Source organism: Nicotiana tabacum, chromosome 15, assembly GCF_000715075.1.
Source record: "Nicotiana tabacum cultivar K326 chromosome 15, ASM71507v2, whole genome shotgun sequence".
In the NCBI taxonomy this organism is placed as follows: domain Eukaryota; kingdom Viridiplantae; phylum Streptophyta; class Magnoliopsida; order Solanales; family Solanaceae; genus Nicotiana; species Nicotiana tabacum.
The window spans coordinates 6,407,572-6,431,060 of record NC_134094.1 but is presented as its reverse complement, the minus strand read 5'-3'; positions in this window follow the sequence as shown (position 1 = coordinate 6,431,060).

Below are 23,489 nucleotides of genomic sequence, written 5' to 3'. Positions count from 1 at the left end.
AGGGTCTACCGAAAACAACCTCTCTGCTTTACTAAAGATAGGGGTAAGGTATGCGTACACTCTACCCTCCCCAGACCTCACTTGTGGGACTACACTAGGTATGTTGTTGCTATTTTAGAGGAGATAGTGTTGTGTAATACACAACAAAGAAAATTCCTGGCATGGCTAATTTTCTACACATCAAAGAATTGGGCAGATGTTTTAAGTAATACTAAAAATTTTAGTTTCAATATTAATTATAATATTGTGTATGAGATATAATTAAGCTAATGAAATAATAAATTTAATTTTAGAGGGAAGTTTAAGCTAGAAATAAAAATTGCAGGAGCATCATAACGTGTATGTGTGTCATGTTTTAAACTAATAGAAGATAAGAAAACAACAAAACTTAAGGGGTAATTGGTCCTCTTTCAGAAATTAAAAGCTTATCTTCTTTGATGTCTAACAATCTTGTAGGCGTAGATCTTCATCTCATTCCATTTTTGAAAATAAGAAAAGATGTAAATATGTGAGAATTAAATTAAAATAGTAATAATTATAAAAGGTATTATTGGTCAAGAGTCATGTTTTATTCTCCTATATTGTTTAACCACACATAGAAGGAAGAATATGCAGTTAGGAAGAAAAACAACTGCTAAAAACAAACCGAAGAAAGCTAATTAAAAATCACATGTAGAAGCAGGAAACGATCTTATAGAGTCCATTACTTAAATGGTCACTCACCTATCTGAAATTATCTTATAAAGTTATTTTTTTGTTTGTAATAGAAAAGTCACATAACTATGCCTAGATTTCTCAAAATTTTTATTGTCAAATACCTATTTTATCCTCGAAATTATCAATTTTTATTTTTATTTTATTTTATTTTAAATATTTTCTATTATAATTTTTTCTCTTTTTAATATACATTATGGACTTATTTATAGAGAAAATAAATTTTGTTTATAAAAAAAAAATAAACAATTATTTTTCTAGCATATATAATGTTGGAATAATAATATAGTTGAGCATAATTATTTTAGAATATAATGTATATTATAAAAAAAATTTATTTTAAAGAATTATTTTTATATTACGTGTATAGAATTTATATTTAATCTTTTATTTCATTCTCTATTGTGTAAATAAAATTTTGAGATTTTATTGTTAATATCAAAATTATTATTATGAACAAACTGTTCTAATTATTTTTTTACTATGCTCACTTTTTTATTATTCCAACATTATATATGCTTAAACACTATTTTTGTTTTTTTAATTTATAAATAAAATTTATTTATTCAATAGGTTAGTCCATAATATAAATTAAAAGAGAAACAAATCATAATATTAAAAAATTAAAAAAATAAAAAGAAGACAAGAGTTGATAATTTTGAGGGTAAATAGGTATTTGGCAATCAATAGTTTGAGAAATTTAGTTGAGAGACCTTCTGAGTGCTATAAGTATAGTTGAGTGACTTTGCTGTTACAAATGAAAGAAAGATGACTTTAATAGATAATCTCAGATAGTTGAGTAACCATTTGAGTAATGGACTCATTCTTCAAATAATTTTTTTGTGATGACCCAATATGTCATCTTTAATTTTAAACATTAATTTATATATTCTGAGACCTTAAATAGCACCATTCAGCATCCCTCGACTTGCGTGCGCGATCCGTATATTTTTCCAGAAAAGTTTATGTGAAAAATTGATAAAATATGAAAAAGTGCTTTAAAACTCATATGAGTTGACTTCGGTCAATGGTTTGAGCAAACGGACCCAGATCAGTGTGCTGACAGTCCCGATAGGTCCGTATAATAATTTGGGACTTGGACGTATGGTCGAGATCAAATTCGAAAGTCCCTAGCTAGAATTATTGCCATTTGATGGAAACTAGAAATCTAAAGGTTAAAGAGTTCCAAAGTTTGACCGTAAATTTGACTTTATTGACATCAGACTCGGATTGAGACTCTGAGGGATGAAATAGTACCGTTATGTCATTTGGGACTTACATGCAAAATTTGAGGTTATTCCGGATTGAGTTGGCATGTTTCGGCGCGTGTTTTAGAATTTGGAAATTTTAAACTTATAAGTCCAAATCGACGAGCAAATTGTAATTTCGACGTTGTTCGACATGATTTGAGACCCCGAATAAGTCTGTATTAAGTTATAGGACTTGTTGGAATATTCGAAGATGTCCCGAGGGGCTCAGGTGAGTTTCAGATGAGTTTTAGACCATGTTTTGTAAAGAACACAGGTCTGGTTCTGGTGCGTCGCACCTGTGACTTTTTGGCCGCATGTGCATTGTCTCTTCTGCGGAGGCAGTGTCGCTTATGCGAAGTTGAGCTTGGGAAGGAAGCTCCGCTTCTGCGAAGCTTTGATCATAAGTGTGATACCGCTTCTGCAGTCCAGCGATCGCACGTGCAGAAGGGTCACTACTGTGGCTCGCGTATCGCTTCTGCGATGTCGCATATGCGACTGAAAAATCTGCAGATGCGGAATTTTTCCTTGAATCCTAGTTTCGCAAATTCGAGCTTTGTCTCGCCAATGTGAGCTCGCAAATGCGAAAATGCTGGACAGAATGCTTAAACGACTTGGCCGGTCATTTTGAGAGTAATAGCCCCAATCCCCTAATTATTATTTCTCCCATATGTTTCCCTGCTTATATGACTTGTCGGGAGGCTTCGTTTTGGTTTTTGGAGTGTTTTGGGACACTTAGTCCCTAAAACGGAAACTTAAGTCTTAAGATTTTGGCTGTAGTCAGAACTGTGTGAACACGACTCCGGAATGGAGTTTTGCTAGTTCTGTTAGCTCCGTTGGGTGATTTTGGACTTAGGGGCGTGCCTGGATTGTGGTTTGGGGGTCTGTAGCTTATTTAGGCTTGAAATGGCGAAAGTCTAATTTTGGAGATTTGGACCGGTAGTGGAAATTTTGATATCGGGGTCGGATTTCGATTCCGGAAGTTGTAGTAGGTCTGTAATATTTTATATGACTTGTGTGCAAAATATGGGGTCAATCGAACGAGGTTTGGTTGGTTTCGACATCTGTTGTCGAATTTGAAAGTTTCAAGTTCTTTAGGTTTGAATCAGAGGATGATTTGTGATTTTACGTTGTTTGATTTGGTTTGAGGGCTCGACTAAGTTTGTATGGTATTTTAGGACTCATTGGTATATTGGGTTGAGGTTCTGGGGGCCTCGGGTGTGTTTCAGAAGGTTAACGGATCAAATTTGGTTTTGGTAGAATAGCTGAAGCTGTTGAACCTGGTGTAATCGCACCTTCGCAACATTGACCGCAGGTGCGAGCCCGTAGAAGCGAGTCAATGGACGCAGGAGCGGTTTGGAAGGAAGAGGCCAGAGGTCACAGGTGCAGAGGTATAACCGCATCTGCGCATCCGCAGATGCGGAAGATGGAGTGCAGAAGTGGAAGGGGCCAGGGCGTGAGGGATTGCAGAAGCAGAAGAATTCCGCAACAGCGGGCGCGCAGGTGTAGCCCATTGCTCACGGATGCGGACCCAGTCCCTTTGAATCTGCCAACGACCCCATGTAAAGCCAAATTCATTTTATTTATGACTGACTATTTTTCTAAATGGGTTGAAGCATAGGCATTCGAGAAAATAAGAGAGAAAGAAGTTATAGACTTTATCTGGGATCATATCATATGCCAATTCGGGATTCCTGCCGAAATAGTATGCGACAATGGAAAACAATTCGTTGGCAGCAAAGTAACAAGATTCCTCGAAGACCACAAGATAAGAAGGATACTATCGACGCCATACCACCCCAGTGGGAATGGGCAGGCCGAATCAACAAACAAAACTATCATTCAAAACTTAAAGAAGAGGTTGAACAACGCTAAAGGGAGATGGCGAGAAATCCTGCCCGAAGTCCTTTGGGCATATCGGACAACGTCAAAATCCAGTACGGGGGAAACCCCATTCTCCTTAGTATATGGGTCCAAAGCATTGATACCAGTCGAAGTGGGTGAACCCAGTGCCAGATTTCGATTCGCGATGGAAGAATCAAATAACGAGGCTATGAATACAAGCCTCGAACTATCGGATGAAAGACGAGAAGCTGCTCTCATCCAATTGGCCGCCCAAAAGCAGCGAATCGAAAGATATTATAATCGAAGAACCAAGTTCCGCCATTTCAAGCCCGGGGACTTAGTGTTGAGAAAAATTACCATCAGTACCCAAAATCCGAACGAAGGAAAACTAGGACCGAAATGTGAAGGACCATATCACGTGCTCGAGAACATTGGAAAGGGATCGTACAGGCTCGGCATTATAAATGGCAAACAACTATCAAGCAGCTGGAATGTATCGCATCTAAAACGGTACTACTGCTAAGGTACAACCTTTCCATATCCGTTTATATCTCAAAACTGACCCCTGCAGAAGTCCGAACAAGGGCTAAGACGGGTCTCTCGCTAGGAAGCACGCGTTGCACTCTTTTTCCCTTAGACCGATTTTATCCCAAATGGGTTTTTTGGCAAGGTTTTTAATGAGGCAACCATTGATCGTGCAGCATTTACAACAATATCCGAGGTCTCGCAAGAAAGTTATTTCACAACAATAGGGTTCCAATAGGAAAAATTATAAGAGCCAAATGGTCGAAGCGAACCATGCTCATATAGATTGGCCCGAACCCAGGCGTGTAATAACGTGCGAAAAAAGTTCTCTTCTTTATCGGCGTCTTATATCCAAGGAAAATTCCTCTATTTTGAGATTTATTATGCAATCAGAATTAAGATAAACTCGACGACTAAGCCTACGGGCTATTTTTATTTCGAGTTCGAGCAAACACTCACTCGACCATTAAGCCTACGGGCTACATTACTTCGAGTTCGAATCATTCACTCGACTAAGCCTACGGGCTATTTTTATTTCGAGTTCGAGCAAACACTCACTCGACCATTAAGCCTACGGGCTACATTACTTCGAGTTCGAATCATTCACTCGACTAAGCCTACGGGCTATTTTTATTTCGAGTTCGAGCAAACACTCACTCGACCATTAAGCCTACGGGCTACATTACTTCGAGTTCGAATCATTCACTCGACTAAGCCTACGGGCTATTTTTATTTCGAGTTCGAGCAAACACTCACTCGACCATTAAGCCTATGGGCTACATTACTTCAAGTTTGAATCATTCACTCGACTAAGCCTACGGGCTATTTTTATTTCGAGTTCGAGCAAACATTCACTCGACCACTAAGCCTACGGGTTACATTACTTCGAGTTCGAATCATTCACTCGACTAAGCCTACGGGCTATTTTTATTTCTAGTTCGAGCAAACACTCACTCGACCATTAAGCCTACGGGCTACATTACTTCGAGTTCGAATCATTCACTCGACAAAGCCTACGGGCTATTTTTATTTCTAGTTCGAGCAAACACTCACTCGACCATTAAGACTACGGGCTACATTACTTCGAGTTCGAGCTAACACTCACTCGACCATTGCGCCTATGGGCTATATTTCTTCAAGATCGAATCCTTGACAACTAATAAGCCTAAAGGTCTACATTGCCCCAAGTTTTGAGTAAGCGCTCGCTGGGTTACAGAAGCTACGAAGTCCAAACTTGATTAAATTGTTTAAATCATTGTGAAAACATTCATAAGGCGTGAATAAAGTCCTCGCCAGACGGGAAACAAAAACAGAAGCAAGTCGGCAAAGAAGTAGATATGTCTATATACAAATTTATCTGCATGGGAGATTACAACGTAAAAACTAAGAACTAAACTTCTCGACCAGGATCAGTCTCTTCTTTATCAGGCTCCCCCCCATTTTCGGATCCGCTCTTGCTCTCATCATCATCGTCATTGCCATCTGAAACTAGAGCTTCACCATCGGCTTCGAGTTCTTTGGCCCTTTTTATTTATTTAGCGAGATCGAAGCCACGGGCATGGATCTCCTCGAGAGTTTCCCTTCTGGATCGGCACTTAGTAAGTTCGGCGATCCAATGCACTCGAATATCGGCGGACTCGGCTGCCTCTCTTGCCTAGACTTGGGCAGCTTCAGCATCGGCCCGATAGACGGCCACGAGCGCATCTGCATCGGCCTTTGCCTTTTCGGCATCGGATTCGGCCTTGGCAAGTACAGAGGCCAACCGAGCCTCAAGCTCCTCAATTCTCCTTGCTTGAACCAGGCCTTTTTCCTTCATCTTCTGAAGTTGGGTTTCGGACGATGATAACTGGGCTCGAGCAGTCTCTTTTTCGGTAGCAATGCGGTCCATACCTTCTTTCCACCGCAAAGACTCCATTCTTATCACGTCGACCTCCTCACGAAGCTTCCAAATCATCTCAATTTTTTGCTGCAGCTGTGAGACCGAAATGTTAGCTATCATTCCGGTATCAAGCCCATAGGCTTTCAAAAGCATCATTACCTACTCAGACAAATCGGTTTGATCACGATAAGCCTTAGTCAGCTCAGCACGGAGGTCTTTTATTTCCTCCTCTCTCTGGCCTAAGGAAAGTCCAAGGGAGTTCCTCTCGTTAGTATCCCGTTGTAGGTTGGCCGCGTATCGATGCAGTTCATTCTGGGACCGAGAACATTGTTCTCGATGAACTGCCATTGCCTACAAAGAAACAAGAAGCGAAGTTAATGAAAAACGAACATGAAGATAGTACCGAAAAAATAGTTTTAAAATATCACCTGATTCAAAGCCTGCCGTAATCTGTGAAAAAGATCTGATTTATCACTAGCACCGAAAACGTCCTCAATGCCGGTAAATAGGTCATAAAAGGGATCTTCTTCATCGTGAGCCCTGTCTAGCTCGAGGGCTCCCAGAGCTTGAGCTTCCCGAATCACCCCTGCGGAAAAAGCGGGAAAGGTTGGAGAATCCTCGACTGCTGCTGCCCCAAATGGCTCACCTGGAGCATTCCCCTCGGTTCGAAGGGGTTCGAGGGGCTCTTCAATCATATCCCCTTCCGGTTGACTCCGATGAGATGCGTCTTCGATATCCGATAGTTCAGGGACTCTACCCGAATCTTTCTCTGGTATATCTTCCATTCGAGGCGGACCCTCATAAAGCATCATCGATCCAGCCGGCGATGAGGCATCGGTGGTTCTTTTCATTCGGACCGCCAGAGCGCACTCATTGTTCTCTTCTTCTTCTTCTTCTTCTTCTTCTTCTTCTTCTTCTTCTTCTTCTTCTTCTTCTTCTTATTCTTCATCTTAATCCCTTAGACGCAGAACGGATTCCATGGTCAAAGGAATGACATTCTTGTTCGGCTTACGAGCCGTCCTCTTCTTCGGTTTTGGATATTCGGGAACCGAGGCTCTCTTCCTTTTATTTTCCTTCACCGACTTTGGGACAGAGGCCGAAATTCCCTCTTCATTGAGCAAGGGCCTCAAAACCGCATCTTTACCCAAACCTGCATATGGGAAACCTTAACAAAATATTTTGAAAACCGCCTCGTTCGGATCATCAAAGAGTCCAAGAAATGGGCTTACCGTGATTTTTGGCCTCCCACCGACCCTTTGACAAATCACGCCATGAGCGCTCGGCGTATGTGGAGGTCAAAACAAGGGCTCGCACCCAGTTCTTGATATTGGGGATTGCTCCGGGCATCCAAGGAACCGCTATATCAAGAAGAAGGGGACTGTCGATGATCGAATAAATTAAAGAAGAAAATAGAAGTAACAGCCAGATCACACTTACGTTTCATATTCCACTCCTTGGGAAAGGGCATCTTTTCAATCGGGATCAGGTCCGAAGTCCTTACTCGAACGAACCTGCCCATCCAACCCCGATCCCTATTCTCATCAATACTCGAGAACAGAGCCTTGGTAGCCCGACGCTGGAGTTTTATTAACCCCCCTCAAAAAAGTCAAGGACGGTACAATCAAATAAGATGATCGAGGGTGAAAGACATCCCCTCGATCTTGCTCACAAAATATCAGATCAGGATAACGATCCGCCATAAAGAAGGATGGACCTGGCCTAGGATTACTTGGTATTGTCGACAGAAGTCAATAATAACGGAATCAAAGGGACCCAAAGTGAAAGGGTAAGTATACACATTCAAAAACCCTTTCACATAAGAAGTGATATCTTCGTTGGGCATAAGAATTATTATTTCTTTCTCACACCCAATTGCAATCTTTCTTTAGCTGTTCGAGGTGCTTTTCGGTTATCAAACACATGTACCTCGATACAGGCTCACACCGGACAGGGACCGATGAACCTTTATCGCCCTTAAAATCTAAAGTAAGGACACACGCCCCGGGAACACACTCCTCAGGCCGTGGTTCTGCCGATGTCTCATCGGCGGCACACTGTGAAGATGAAGCTTTCTCTTTCTTAGGAATGGTTTGCGATATTTTCGCCATTTTAGAATTCAAAGTTGGGGAGTAGAAGAAAGGGACAAAGATATGGTAGAATTGAAGAGGGATTTTTGCGGAAAGAAATCACAGATTTACTGGTAAGATGGAGAGTACGAAGAAGAACTTGGGAAATTTGGAAGATAGAAGATGTAAAAATGATAAAAGATAAAAGAAAGGGTTATTCATAGGTCCAAGCGATGGCGGTTCAATATCAACAGTGGCCAACCATCGCCTGACATGCGTTAAATGCCTTGAAAGACTAAACCGACGGGACAACTACCAGATGCATCATGGTTGAACCCGATGGAAATGACAGGATATAATCCGATCGAGCTGTTAAAAAATCATATCGTTTCTCGCCACATTCTTTCTGAGAAACGAGGGGACTATCTGTATACAGTCGAAATAGGTTTCGGCCTTAGCACGTCCGATCGAGTTCAAATGATGCTTTATCAAAGTGAGATTCCGAAGGTGGAGCAAACTATCCTCGAACCTGGGGAGCCCGATCCGTGTCAAGTTCGATATCATTACCAAGCTCGAATCAAAATCTACCATGGTGACAATCCAGAGACCAACCGACATTGACATCGAATCAATTCGAGGGCTCGAGCCAGGATCGAGCTCGAACCAAGATCATGAGTTCGAGTCGAAATCAAGCTCAAACCAAAATCGAGGGTTCTAAGCAAGATCGAGCTCACAGACAAAAGCCGTTGCAATCCCACTAGAGAGAATCTTGGCATAAATTATGAAAAAACTGACTTATCATGGGTCTCCCATTGAGTGTTTATTTTCTTATGCTTAGAGCCAAATCCCTCCACTATAAAAGGGCTTGGTTACTATTTCTGTAGGACAAGTTTTTTCCAAGGCTTACATTGTAATAAAAGGGCTATATTCTTCTACAAAAAAGAACCGTTCTTTCAGATTTCTTAGATTGATTCTATTTGTTGAATCCTGAGATTCATTGTTCCTGATAACCTTATCTATTTTAGCATTCTCCCCAATCTATATTTACACTTTTTATTTATCCTTACATTTTGTGTTAAGTTACGCTACATATCCTCGGAACTACGTATAAATTCAACTCTATTCATTTTTCGGGTAAACACACCATCTTGTTGAGATTTTAAAGCATCAATAAAGGTAGAATATTCACCAACGTTTATAGTTATTTTACACTCCATATGCTCCAATATTTTGATTAAATTAATTTTTAGTGCATACTTGATATATCGGTTAGTTCTATTAAACGACAAGGATAGTGAAATCACTAATAAGAATACTTTAAGCATATGTGCTTCAGGCCTATTATTGAAGTAAAGATAGAAGATGCAAAAGTTTCGTGTATCTTCATAGCCATTAAAGCATTTTTAATAAAATCAAGATAATCTTTACTTTTGAAATATGTTTAGAAGTGGCATGTTGTTATTACTTTAGTTCTTGACTATTTGGATCGACCTGGCTACCCATGCCTCCCTCTGATGACGTTCAAATCCACTATTAAAAAGTATATGGATACGATCACATGCAATATAATTTACCCAATTATGAGTCGGGATCGAATCTCACAGAGAACAATATATAGGCGAGTAGGAATGTAAGAGAATTATCACTTATTATGCAATGCCAAACACTTAGAATGGTTGTTGAGAAAATATTATAGCTAAATGCAAAAATATAAACTAACCTAGAAAGCAAGTAAAATGATCAATGGCTATAAGCATGGGTGCATCGAGATTTACACTCAAGTAACGATCCAATATATTTCACAATTTTATAAATATGAATGAGTTTATTATTTATTAGCCTCGGATAATAATTCTAAATCAGCTTCTCTCGAAGACTAACAAGACTTTCTAATTGAATTATCCCTAAAACAATTAAGAGATTAAGCACACCCGAATATGGCTACAAGTAGTTCATTCATATCCCTAGGTAAAATCTATAAAGTGAGGGTTAATTCCTCAAGTTCTTGTTAATTAATCTTTCCCAACCCCGAACTATTTTTCACAAAATTAATTCGAAGGAAATGGGCGAGTCCCAGGGTTAGCTAATCCCTTTGGAAATATTCAAGAACAAGAATAATTAAAGAAACAACAACTCGCTTCGTAATAAATAAAAATCGTTCAATACATAAGCACAACAAGGTATTTAATCAACACTTTAAATATGAGTATTTTCATAAACAAGATTCAAATATTGGAAATAAACACTACACACTTAGATATACAATACAAAGCAAGGAAATGAAGAAATGAGCATAAAGGAGTAAGAAATTCTCAACCAAGAGCTTCAAATCTTCAAGACCCAAATGTGTGTGCAAGAACCCTAGCTTCCAAGACTTGTTCTCTCTAGTATATGGACTGAAAATAAGCCAAAGAACCTCCAAGATATTATATGCCTCCGTGATAAATGAACTAGGTCGTGTATTAATTGGTTTGGGGTCAAATTCGTGAAATTCCAGAACTGCCCAGTTTTTCCGCCCAGTTTTTTCTTCGAGTTCGCGAAGGTTTGATTTCTGCTTCTTTCGCGTTCGCGATATCTCCATCGCATTCGCGAAGGTTTGTCTCCTGCTTCATCGCATTCGTGAAGGTTGGCTTCCTCCTTCTTCGCGATCGCGTACAGCATCTCGCGTTCGCGAAGGCTTTTTGTCTTGATGCTTCGCGTTCGCATCTAACCCTTTGCGTTCGCGAAGGGTAATTCACTGGGCAGATCTCCTTTGTCCATTTTAGCTTCTTTTTGACTCATTTTCACTTGGTTTCTTCACCATCACTTCTAAATCACTTGATACCTGAAATATGTCAATAAACCTCAATAAATGTCTTAGTTTCTCAACAAAATTATACAAAAGCCTAAGTATCAAGAAGAGATAACTGGGTAAAATACCAACTTATCAAACCCCCAAACTTAAACTGTTGCTTGTCATCAAGCAATTCAACAACTAAGAACATCCTTCAATAAAATTACCAATCAAGCTCAATGGCATACCAAACATCATTGCAAGTCAAAAGGGTTCACTTAAGCACAATCTAATGGCTTCGGTTGGTACAACCAATTAATCCAAAGTATATGAATCACCAACTACTCACAAATTTTATTTCCATTCAAGTGCTCGTACACTATATTAATCAAAGTAGCAACCATGTCATGACACTAAAGCTTCAAAATTTGCCTCTCTATCACAATTATCTTCCCTCGCTCATTCCTCCCAATTGAAAATGGAGTTAAATTCACAACTCAAATATCATGTGCCCTCACACTTTAAGAGAGAATCCACAACTCATAAATTGCAATTCAACACGTACATGGGATATTAAATGGAAAGAATTAACTCTCTCTCACACAAAGATATTCAAATACACACAAGTAGTACCATAGGCTTGCCCTTCATATATTTCTCCACTAATGAAGACAAACTTGGTTCAGCATCAATTAGAACTTAAAAGAGTTGTAGTTTAGGCTTTTGGTTAAGGTAGGGCACAATTTGGAAGAGTGACTCAATACCTCCCTAAGCACTGTAATTTTTCAACAATCAACGTACACTTCCTTCAAGAACTTTTTCACCCTTTCTTCGATTTTTTTTTTATATCACCTAGTCTTCCATTTATTCAATTTTTGTTTTTGTTTTTATATATATCACCCTTCACCTTTTAAGCAACTTTCACATCATAATTTTTTCACCCTTCACCCCCAAACTTAGGCTTTTAGCCTATGTTCATACTACAAAGTACTTAAAGAGGTAGGGTGCCAAAAGAAAATCAATAAAGAGCGATAGTTTATAACGTGGTTGCCAAAGAAAAGGTTTAAAGTCTCAAAAGGGGTTGACTAAGTAAAATATGCAAGGGTAGGAAGATTAGGCACAATAGCAGTGCAAGGAAGGCCCAACATCATTTTTCCAACCAAGTTAGTCTAGGATTTCGCCTTGAAGCAAGTTAGTCTATGATTTTCAACCGAGTTAGTTCTAGACTACAAATGATGCAAAAGAACTTCACAATAAATCTCACCACACATGGCACATGAAAACTCAAGTGGAATACAAATCCAAAATCCAATTGAAACCAATGAATCTCAAGGAAGTCACATATAGCCTAAGAAACTATTTAGTGAATTAAAGAGCCAAAAATTGAGTCTAAAAGTCATGACAATAATCTTTACTTCAATCATTTTCTTTTTCAAAACTCAAGAATTCATATGCCGAGGTTTAAATCATGTTGGCACCAAGCAAGCCACATGTTGGTTTATGGACACAAGATCACCCCCCAAAAACCAATTTATTCACTACTAGCTACTAAAAAATAAAACTAAACAAGACTAATCCCTTAAGAAAGTTGTCACGCCATCTATCATTGGGAAAAGTTATCCGGTTCAACACGGATAAATTCCTTGGAAAAGAACTGCGGTATAAATAAAAACCAAGGAATTTCATTAATACTACTATGAAAAATAAAAACTAACAAGAAAAATTAATGCTAACATGTTAGAATTAAACTTCAAACTATCACTAATAAACTACTACGTCAACCAATCTATACAAGTTATCACAAAAAACATATAAATAATATATATATATATATATATATATATATATATATATATATATATATATATATATATATATATATATATATATATATATATATATATATATATATATATATATATATATATATATATATATATATATATATATATATATATATATACTTCATCATCACATGTAAATGAGTCACCCCCAACCTAAAGTGTTGCACTGTCCTCAATGCAACAAAATAAAACAAGATAAAATGAAGGAGGTTCTCCCTGAAACTGCATCACTCGGAGCTAGAGGTGGTGGAAAATTTGAGCTCCAAATAATCATCGTCGTCCTCTAACTCATGTGAGCCACAAAATGAACTCAGTTTGTGCATCATTTTGGACAAGAATTTGCTTTTCTTTTTCTCATGCTCTTTGAACTTTCTCTGCCCCTCATATTTTCCAACCTGTTGTTCATGGCCTCCTGTTACACCCTATATTTTTGTACGTAAAAATGCGTCGTAAGCAAACTAATGTAGGACCAAAAATGAGATAATATTTAAAAGTATATAAAGTAAGTTAATCATGTTACCTATGAGGTTACAAATATTGAAGATCATGAACAACAAGTACAAAGAGGGTTGGACAGTTCAGAAGCTAAAGCAATTGAATAAAACAATATTTCGTCGAAAGTCGACAAGTTGGGAATGTTATAACATGTACCTTTGGGGTGAGACTAGGGTGATTAACATGATAAAGAGATTATGTTATGATTTATATTAGTCGTATGACATCCGTGTGTTATGTTTTTAAGTCAAGCGAGTTGTGGAACAAAAGTGGATGAAAGTCATCACAAGTTACATTCATATGTTTTACTGAAACTTTGGGTCACATATAACTGCAATTTTCTCCCAATATACTTAGATTTATGGGGTGTTCCACCCATAAAATTAAAGATCTATGAGTCTATTTTCCAACGCATTAAACCGTTTGTCAATACGACATCGGAGTAGAGAGATATGGGCATTTTTGCGATATTGCGCAAGCTGCTAGGTGACAAGTAGGTGTGTCACCTACTTGCTTAAATGAAAGCCCAAAAATGGACCATTTCGGGTCGTCCAAAGAGGCCTTTTAAAGGCCCATTTTCTTCATATATTAGACTTAAAATAGAGCATAATAACCAAACATAAGATCTGCAAAGAATCCTCCCAAAAAATTTTCCACAAACCCTAATTGATTTTCTCTCCCTTTCAAGTTCTAATTAGAGGTAAAACCTAAAGTTTGAAGGACCAAGATAGGAGCTGAGTTATCCAACAAATAAGGTGAGTTTACTGCTCTCTTTCATCCATTTATTCTTCTATAAATTCATGGCAAGTCGTTCTATACTTGTAAGAACTCACGGGACGGTGATCGGAAGCCGTGAGTTCGAGTTATTCACTTGTAGCGGACTGTTTTGTGGACTGTTTTGTGTTGCTGTTGGGCTGCGTGTTTTACTACTGTTTTGTGGAGTTTTGGAGGAGGAAGGGGGTGTAGAAACACCATATAAATGTAGGGTGGTTGGCTGGTCGTTCGTCATAACATTTTCGGGTCGTTTGACACTACTACGGTGGTCGTTTTGAGTATGAAGAGATTGGGGTGTGTTGGGCTGTTTTGTAGTGTTTGATGGCGTATATGGGGCTAGAAAATGATGTATTTATGTTGTTATTGTTCTATTCTTGTATTGTTGGTGTTATCTTGAATTTGGAGGAATAAGGATTATAGGGGAGATGCTGCCCGTTTTAATACAAAATAAGTTTGTCGTTCGTTGTGCGATGGTTGTACCTCTCGTAACTTAACGATAGTATTATTATCATTCTTGTAGATTAAGGTGCAAAGAAGTGAGTTCAACTTGGTGATTGGGAAGATTGTGATAAGGTATGTTAAGGCTAATCCCTTCCTTCATTTTGGCATGATCTCGTAGCTACATGTGTTAATAATGAGACATAAAGAGAAGTTCGTATTCATGAATTTATTCACATTATTCTAGTCTCATAAGTTACAATATTATTCCTTATCGAGACTTCATATTCAGTTTAGTTTTGTCCTTATTCAGTCAAGAGAGCAGAGGGTCTATATATATATATACAGTATTACACTATTTGCACCACCATCGAGCTATAATCGGTGGGCAGGCCCCTATTGGGCAACCTCTGATCAGATGGTAAGTTATATATACCGAGCCTACTGTGGCCGAGCGCCTATGAGCGAGCCCAGGATGGCCGAGGTACAGATGCCCAGTATGGCCGAGCGCTTATGAGCGAGCCTACTACGGCCGAGCAGTTACACGTACCGAACCTTATAGGGCCGGACATTTATTTTACTTAATATATTGAGAGAGTTGAGTCAGTATCAGCACGTAAGTATATCTCCAGACCATCTTTGACTCCCAGTTAATTTCAGTTATCTTATTATCAGTTCAGTTTCAGCTTTCAGTTATTTTATTGCCTTACATACTCGGTACATTATTTCGTACTGACGTCCCTTTTCTGGGGGCGCTGCATTTCATGTGTGCAGGTTCAGACAGACAGACGGGTAGACCTCCCCAGTAGGTGTTTCTCGAGTTTCGCCTGATCGGTAAGCTCCACGTCTTTCGGAGTTGCCAGGTCTAGAGTTTTGTGTACATCTTATGTATATCTGTATATATGTTATGGGTAGGTCGGGGCCCTGTTCCGATCACAGTACATCTATCAGTAGAGGCTTGTAGACATATCCTGTTGGTTAGTGTTGTATGTTGGGTTTTTATAAATTGGTGGTTTGTCAGCTGTAGTAGCTATGACGGCCTTGTCGGCCTAGCTTTATATTGATGTTTAGTTAGCGCTAGTTTCCATTCATTTTTATATTTTTCTTCGCAAATTGTCTTGCAAGGTGGCCCCATGGCCAAAGTATGACATTATATGTTCAGAGTCCCTTAGTCGCAATATGGTACGCCAAATTAGGTGAGGCACCGGGTGCTTGTCTCGCTCCTAGGTTCGGGGCGTGACAAACTTGGTATCAGAGCAGTTCTGTCCTAGGGAGTCTACAAGCCGTGTCTAGTAGGGTCTTGTTTATAGATGTGTTGTACACCACATTATATAAGCAGGGAACTACAGGGCATTTAGGAGTTGGTTACCCTTCTTTGAAATCTAAATCGTGCTATAGAACTGAGTTATAGGAAATTTGAATTAAACTTATGTGTTGGTGTTTGCATGCACAGATGACGGTGACTAGGAAGACTACGGCTAGCCAGAGGAGAGATACAGCAGTAGGTGAGGGGACCAGCAGGGTACCCCCAGTAGATGGGGCCCAGTCTGAGGCTCAAGGGGAGACCCCTACTCAGCCATTACCGGCTCCTCCACCAACTGCGGAGATTCCTAGGGAAATCGCACATCCAGTTCCCCCTCCACTTCCATTAGATCAGGACTTGAGAAGTGCGGTGCATTTGTTGACACAGTTGGTAGCTACCCAGCAACAGGCTAGGGCATCAGCTAGTGCAGGAACTTCTGAGGGGTCTGGGAGTTCAAGGGTCCGAGAGTTTATTACTTTGAGTCCCCCAGAGTTCACGGGGACAGATCAGAGGGAGGACCCGCAGGATTTCATAGATCAGCTTCACAGGATCTTTCGTGTTATGCATGCCACGGAGAAAGAGGCAGTTGAGCTAGCAGCTTTTTGACTCCGAGATATAGCCATCCTTTGGTACGAGGGATGGGAGAGGTCCAGGGGACGTGATGCACCTCCAGCTATTTGGGAGAATTTTTCAGATGCCTTCCTTGACCAGTACTTACTGCGGGATATCCGACAGGCTCGAGTCGATCAGTTTCTATCCCTCAAGCAGGGTAATATGAGTGTTCGAGAGTATAGTCTCCGTTTTGACTCATTGGCCAGATATGCACCATCCATTGTCGCTACTATGCGGGATAGGATTCACAGGTTTATAACAGGGTTAGCCCCAGAGTTAACCGAGGCATGTGCCACCGCTGCATTGCAGGATAGTATGGATATCTCCCGGATTCAGGCATTCGCCCAGAATATAGAAAGGGGTAGGCATCGGCAGCAGGGTACAGAGAGGGCTGAGCAAGGGCAACGTAAGAGGATGAGATTTCCCAGGTCTCAGGAGCAATCTCAGGGTAGTTATAGGACCCAGTACTTCGGACAGCCACCTAGGCCTCCGCCACCTCAGTTACAGGGTTACAGGTATGACCGCTATACTCAGTCAGGACCAGGTGAGAGCTCACGGGCGTCGGGTTTGCAGCGATAATGAGGTTCTGCACAGACATGGTCATTTCCTCCGCGGTGTGACATCTGTGGTAGAGGACACTTGGGTCAATGCCGAGCAGGTTCTGATGCTTGTTATACATGTGGGCGTCCGGGGCATATGATGCGAGATTGCCCAAATAGAGATTCTGGGGGAATGGCACAACCAGCGAGTTCAGCAACAGGATCATCTATGTCTGTGCATCCTTCAAGGCGTGAGTCTCAGTCTTCGACTGGTAGAGGTCGAGGCAGAGGTAGAGGTTCCAGTTCAAGTGGTAATCAGAACCGTATCTATGCTTTAGCGGGTCGACAGGACCAGGAGTCTTCACCAGACGTTGTGACAGGTATATTAACCATTTGCTCTCACGATGCTTATGCTTTGATAGACCCAGGATCTACTTTATCATATATTACCCCATTTGTCGCGAGGAAGTTTGGTATAGTGCCTGAAATACTAAGTGATCCTTTTGCGGTATCTACACCGGTCGGAGAATCAATTATTGCTAGACGGGTTTACCGAGGTTGTACGGTGACAATTTGTAGTCGTACGACCTCAGCTGACCTAGTTGAGCTAGAGATGATGGATTTTGATGCTATCATGGGCATGGACTGGTTGGCAGCTTGCTATGCCACAGTTGATTGCCGAGCAAAGGTAGTCAGATTTCATTTTTCGGGTGAGCCAGTCCTTGAATGGGTAGGTAATACAGCAACACCCAGAGGTAGGTTTATTTCCTATCTGAAGGCGAGGAAAATGATCGCAAAAGGGTGCATTTATCATATTGTGCGAGTTAGAGATGCAGATGCTGAGATACCTATACTTCAGTCTATTCCCGTAGTCAAAGAGTATGTAGATGTGTTTCCAGATGAGCTTCCAGGTATTCCTCCAGAGCGAGAGATTGATTTTAGCATCGATTTGCTTCCAGGAACTCAACGAATATCCATCCCTCCGTATAGAATGGCACCTGCCGAATTGAAGGAGTTGAAGGAGCAGTTAAAAGATTTGCTGGAGAAAGGTTACATTAGGCCCAGTACCTCACCTTTGGGTGCACCGGTACTATTTGTGCGGAAGAAAGACGGCTCGCTGAGGATGTGTATCGATTATAGGCAGCTGAACAAGGTAACTATTAAGAATAAGTATCCACTTCCAAGGATCGATGACTTGTTTGATCAGTTGCAGGGAGCTAGATGCTTTTCAAAGATTGATTTGAGGTCGGGGTACCACCAGGTCAGAGTTCGGGAAAAAGATATTCCGAAGACAGCCTTCAGGACCCGATATGGCCACTTCGAGTTCCTTGTCATGTCCTTCGGGTTGACTAATGCACCCGCCATATTTATGGACTTGATAAATAGCCTATTCCGGCCATTTTTAGATCTGTTCGTGATAGTATTTATTGATGATATTCTGGTTTATTCCCGTTCAGAGGATGAGCATGCGGACCACCTGCGAGCGGTACTCCAAACCCTCCGTGATCATAAGTTGTATGCTAAGTTTTCTAAATGTGAGTTCTGGTTGAAGTCTGTAGCATTCTTGGGGCATATTGTATCAGATGAAGGGATAAAGGTAGACACTCAGAAGATTGAGGCCGTGAAATCTTGGCCTAGACCTACCACTCCGACAGAGGTTCGTAGCTTTCTAGGCTTAGCAGGATACTATCGGAGGTTCGTAGAGGGTTTTTCTTCCCTTTCGGCACCATTGACGAAGTTGACACGGAAAGAAACTAAGTTTCAATGGACAGAGGCTTGCGAGCGGAGTTTCCAAGAGCTTAAGAACAGGTTGACCTCAGCTCCAGTTCTAACACTTCCAGAGGGTCTAGAGGGTTATGCCGTGTATTGTGATGCATCAGGTGTCGGGTTAGGATGTGTCCTGATGCAACATGGGAAGGTAATTGCGTATGCTTCAAGGCAGTTGAGGAAGCACGAGAGGAATTATCCGACCCACGACCTCGAGTTAGCTGCGGTTGTCCATGCACTTAAGATATGGCGGCATTATTTATATGGTGTTCATGTTGATGTATTTACTGATCATAAAAGCCTAAAATATATTTTCAAGCAGAAAGAGTTGAATTTGCGACAGAGGCGATGGCTTGAGTTATTGAAAGATTATGATGTTAACATTCTCTACCATCCAGGGAAAGCTAATGTTGTAGCAGATTCCTTAAGTCGCCTATCTATGGGTAGCTTAGCACATGTAGAGCCTGAAAAAACACAATTAGCTAGAGAGATTCATCAATTGGCTTCGTTGGGGGTTCGGTTAGTAGATTCTGAGGATGGTGGAGTTGTACTCCAAAACACTGCAAAATCATCCCTCATAGCTGAAGTCAAGGAAAGGCAGTACGAGGACCCAGAGTTGGTCGAGTTGAGAGAGCGAGTTCCGCAGCAGAAGAAGCCATTGTTAGAGCTCAAGGGAGATGGGGTTCTCAGATACAAGGGTCGTTTGTGTGTTCCAGATGTAGCAGGGCTACGAGACAGGATTATGTCAGAGGCACATTATTCATGGTATTCCATCCATCCTGGATCGACGAAGATGTATCATGACATTAAGGATATGTATTGGTGGAATGATATGAAGAAGAACATTGCTGAGTTTGTCGCCCAATGTACTAGTTGCCAGCAAGTGAAGGTAGAACACCAGAAGCCCGGAGGGCTAATGCAGACTATAGAGATCCCGACATGGAAATGAGAGGCAATAAACATGGACTTTATCATGGGTTTACCTCGTTCTAATCGTAAGTTCGATTCCATATGGGTGATAGTCGATAGGCTCACAAAATCAGCTCACTTCCTACCGGTCAGATCTACATATACAGCAGAAGATTATGCAAAGTTATATATTAAGGAGATAGTGCGGCTACACGGAGTACCGGTTTCTATTATATCTGACCGTGGGGCTCAGTTTACAGCACATTTTTGGAGGTCATTTCAGAGAGGTCTAGGGACTCAGGTGAATCTCAGCACAGCTTTTCATCCACAGACTGATGGACAAGCCGAGCGCACAATTCAGACGCTCGAGGATATGTTACGAGTATGTGTGTTGGATTTTAAAAGAAGTTGGGATGAACATCTACCTCTTATCGAGTTTGCATATAATAACAGTTACCACTCCAGTATCCAGATGGCTCCGTACGAGGCTTTGTATGGGCGTAAGTGCAGATCTCCTATAGGGTGGTTTGATGTTGGAGAATCTGGGTTACATGGGCCAGACCTGGTTCAGCAGGCCATAGAGAAAGTAAAGCTTATCCGAGAGCGACTGTTGACAGCTCAGAGTCGTCAGAAGTCATATTCTGACGTGTGGCGACGAGACTTAGAGTTCAAGATTAATGACTGGGTATTCTTAAAGGTATCACCTATGAAGGGCGTGATGAGGTTTGGCAAGAAAGGCAAGCTTAGCCCACGGTATATTGGGCCTTATAGGATCATTCGGAGAGTGGGCCAAGTAGCTTATGAGTTAGAGTTGCCCTCAAAATTGGAGTCTGTCCATCCGGTTTTTCACGTATCTATGCTACGGAAGTGCATTGGCGATCCTACCCGAGTGGTGCCCAAAGATGATGTACAGATTACAGAGGATTTGTCATACGAGGAAATTCCAGTTGCCATCCTAGACCGATAAATCCGCAAGCTACAAAATAAGGAGGTAGCTTCTGTGAAGGTTTTATGGAGGAGCAAGAATGTAGAAGAGATGACGTGGGAATCGGAGAAAGAAATGAAGTCTAAATACCTCCACATATTTAAAACTGAAGATATGGTTCGAGATGGGATGCTACAACATAGCTCTATGTAGGCTAGCAGGTCATCAGGTAAGCTTTTATTTTTCACTTTCAATATTTATGATTTACGGTCGGTGAGGCAAATTACTGCTATTTATAAAGATTGGCCATGTGTGGCATGCATAGTATGTTTTCTGGCTGCGTGCAGGTTGGTTTTAACCTAGTGTACGAAGGATACTCTGGCAAAAATTTTCCAAAGCCTCTAAGAGTAAACATTCGAGGACGAATGTTTCCAAGGGGGGAGTGATGTTACACCCTATATTTTTGTACGTAAAAATGCGTCGTAAGCAAACTAATGTAGGACCAAAAATGAGATAATATTTAAAAGTATATAAAGTAAGTTAATCATGTTACCTATGAGGTTACAAATATTGAAGATCATGAACAACAAGTACAAAGAGGGTTGGACAGTTCAGAAGCTAAAGCAATTGAATAAAACAATGTTTCGTCGAAAGTCGACAAGTTGGGAATGTTATAACATGTACCTTTGGGGTGAGACTAGGGTGATTAACATGATAAAGAGATTATGTTATGATTTATATTAGTCGTATGACATCCGTGTGTTATGTTTTTAAGTCAAGCGAGTTGTGGAACAAAAGTCGATGAAAGTCATCACAAGTTACATTCATATGTTTTACTGAAACTTTGGGTCACATATAACTGCAATTTTCTCCCAATATACTTAGACTTATGGGGTGTTCTACCCATAAAATTAAAGATCTATGAATCTATTTTCCAACGCATTAAACCGTTTGTCAATACGACATCGGAGTAGAGAGATATGGGCATTTTTGCGATATTGCGCAAGCTGCTAGGTGACAAGTAGGTGTGTCACCTACTTGCTTAAATGAAAGCCCAAAAATGGACCATTTCGGGTCGTCCAAAGAGGCCTTTTAAAGGCCCATTTTCTTCATATATTAGACTTAAAATAGAGCATAATAACCAAACATAAGCTCTGCAAAGAATCCTCCCAAAAAATTTCCCACAAACCCTAATTGATTTTCTCTCCCTTTCAAGTTCTAATTAGAGGTAAAACCTAAAGTTTGAAGGACCAAGATAGGAGCTGAGTTATCCAACAAATAAGGTGAGTTTACTGCTCTCTTTCATCCATTTATTCTTCTATAAATTCATGGCAAGTCGTTCTATACTTGTAAGAACTCACGGGACGGTGATCGGAAGCCGTGAGTTCGAGTTATTCACTTGTAGCGGACTGTTTTGTGGACTGTTTTGTGTTGCTGTTGGGCTGCGTGTTTTACTACTGTTTTTTGGAGTTTTGGAGGAGGAAGGGGGTGTAGAAACACCATATAAATGTAGGGTGGTTGGCTGGTCGTTCGTCATAACATTTCCGGGTCGTTTGACATTACTACGGTGGTCGTTTTGAGTATGAAGAGATTGGGGTGTGTTGGGCTGTTTTGTAGTGTTTGATGGCGTATATAGGGCTGGAAAATGATGTATTTATGTTGTTATTGTTATGTTCTTGTATTGTTGGTGTTATCTTGAATTTGGGGGGATAAGGATTATAGGGGAGATGCTGCCCGTTTTAATACAAAATAAGTTTGTCGTTCGTTGTGCGATGGTTGTACCTCTCATAACTTAACGATAGTATTATTATCATTCTTGTAGATTAAGGTGCAAAGAGGTGAATTCAACTTGGTGATTGGGAAGATTGTGATAAGGTATGTTAAGGCTAATCCCTTCCTTCATTTTGGCATGATCTCGTAGCTACATGTGTTAATAATGAGACATAAAGAGAAGTTCGTATTCATGAATTTACTCACATTATTCTAGTCTCATAAGTTACAATATTATTCCTTATCGAGACTTCATATTCAGTTTAGTTTTGTCTTTATTTAGTCAAGAGAGCAGAGGGTCTATATATATATACAGTATTACATTATTTTCACCACCATCGAGCTATAATCAGTGGGCAGGCCCCTATTGGGCAACCTCTGATCAGATGGTAAGTTATATATACCGAGCCTACTGTGGCCGAGCGCCTATGAGCGAGCCCAGGATGGCCGAGGTACAGATGCCCAGTATGGCCGAGCGCTTATGAGCGAGCCTTCTACGGCCGAGCAGTTACACGTACCGAACCTTATAGGGCCGGATATTTATTTTACTTAATATATTGAGAGAGTTGAGTCAGTATCAGCACGTAAGTATATCTCCAGACCATCTTTGACTCCCAGTTAATTTCAGTTATCTTATTATCAGTTCAGTTTCAGCTTTCAGTTATTTTATTGCCTTACATACTCGGTACATTATTTTGTACTGATGTCCCTTTTCTGGGGGCGCTGCATTTCATGCATGCAGGTTCAGACAGACAGACGGGTAGACCTCCTCAGTAGGTGTTTCCCGAGTTCCGCCTGATCGGTAAGCTCCACGTCTTTCAGAGTTGCCAGGTCTAGAGTTTTGTCTACATCTTATGTATATCTGTATATATGTTATGGGTAGGTCGGGGCCCTGTTCCGATCACAGTACATCTATCAGTAGAGGCTTGTAGACATATCCTGTTGGTTAGTGTTGTATGTTGGGTTTTTATAAATTGGTGGTTTGTCAGCTGTAGTAGCTATGACGGCCTTGTCGGCCTAGCTTTATATTGATGTTTAGTTAGTGCTAGTTTCCATTCATTTTT